This window comes from Amblyraja radiata, chromosome 19 (assembly GCF_010909765.2).
Source record: "Amblyraja radiata isolate CabotCenter1 chromosome 19, sAmbRad1.1.pri, whole genome shotgun sequence".
NCBI classification, from domain to species: Eukaryota; Metazoa; Chordata; class Chondrichthyes; order Rajiformes; family Rajidae; genus Amblyraja; species Amblyraja radiata.
Window position 1 is genome coordinate 42235257 of NC_045974.1, and position 1749 is coordinate 42237005.

Consider the following 1749-nt stretch of genomic DNA (forward strand, 5'->3'; position numbering starts at 1 on the left):
TCCACAGTGCCTAGGCACTGCCCATCGCTTCCTCCTTAGTGTGGTTAGCTTTAGGGTGACCAGTGGCTGGGCTGGTCATGAAGAGGGGTCACTGGCTGAACAATATCGGGAGTATGCTTGAGGTACAGGATCAGGAAGAGCTGCTGGGTGTGGCCACTATGTGGCTCCACCACTAGCGAGATGGCTTTTCAGTCTCAACTGATGGCCAGCTTACTACCTGTCTTTTCCAAAAAACCTCTCCAAGACAGGTAGCCATGAGGCGTTGGTTTTATCACGCCTCCCCTAAATTGCATTTACTCAAAGTGCCCGCCATTATTGGGGGATACATTGAGCAGCGCATTTAACCTAAATATTTAAAAAATGCATTTGGGACCCTGATGTCGGCTATCATGTCCACCTGCTCATTCCAGAAGGGCAGGGTAGTATGGCAAAACACCTGACCCTACTGTTCAACGGTATACCTCATAACTTCTCAAATGAACTCACAAACCTGCCCTCAATCTATGAAATTAACAGGACTATGAGAACGCCGACCTCACAAGCACAGATCCTGCTACCTGGCACTTACCAAACCAGTCCTAAAAAACTGGACGAAGTGTTCAAACTATTCGGCACAAGAGGGCAGAGTCTGGAATGAGCACCACACTAAACCAGACAGCAGTACCTCTACGTGTCCACCAGGTGCGTCTACCTCATGGTACTGGTGAAAGCTTGGAGCCTGCATGCCAAACCCGTAGCATTTTAGGCCACGGCCCAGAGCAGGCCCCAGGGGAAATGCGCCACCCCCCAACAAACATCGTCCCTACAAGAACAAGGAACCAGAAACCGAAGAAAACAACAATGAAGACAGATAAGTATGGTTCCTACCATCACATAAAGGTTAAGGGTTGTACTAACAAGGGGTGGGTGAATCACGCCTGGTTAGGAAGCTATCACTCTTGGTAGTTATATACCAAAAAATAAATATAAGGGGAATAGAATTAATATCTTGCCACCAATTCAGCAAGCACCCCAAGGGGTCTACCGTCCCACGATGGTGAATGTCGCACCATCGTTGATAAACCACTTGAGTATTTCACCAGGTATACCCATTCATGGGATTTGTAACTACTACCATGGATCCAAGGATACTTTATGGTAGACATCGACCTTGAAGATGCACACTATTCAGTACCTTCTCATATAAGTTTCGGATATACCGCAATTACCTGGATGGAGTAACCATGATGAGCGTTGCGGCATTTAAGTCAAAGTTATCCAGAATCAACTAGCCCTGACACTTAGAAACATTCCGTCATGGCATGTCTATATATTAACGACAAACTATCCTTGGATACAGCTTTAGCTGCATCGCTTCTCGGCCTTTTGGCTAAGATCAAGTGTAGTATCTGTTCTTATCAGTTTAATAATCTGATACGTCCCTTATCTAGGGACCATATATTAAATTGAATTTTGGAACAGGGAGATGGAATAGGGGCTTGCTCCGTCCACTCCACGCATCGACCCAGTATTGCAGTGCCTCTGGGAACGGTGCACAAAATATATATCCAGATATTTACGTTGACCATCCACAACTTTGTTATCTGGTATTCATTAAGACTATCAGTCATGGTACATTAACCACCAATCAACTACGTGGCAAAGTAATTGGGATATAGCAGCATTACCAGCTACTGAACTTTGTACCTTTCCTATGAGCTGAGATACTAGTGTTCAAAACTATCTCCATACCTGTAATATGGGGGCAAA

The 1749-nt window shown here is 45.3% G+C and overlaps 1 non-coding gene across 1 annotated transcript; it reads left to right on the forward strand.

Moving 5' to 3' along the window:
• The first annotated feature begins 1349 nt into the window (after positions 1 to 1349).
• LOC116984284 lies at positions 1350 to 1541 on the forward strand. Its single transcript, XR_004414952.1, has one exon. It is a non-coding gene; the product is annotated as a U2 spliceosomal RNA (small nuclear RNA).
• The last annotated feature ends 208 nt before the right edge of the window (positions 1542 to 1749 follow it).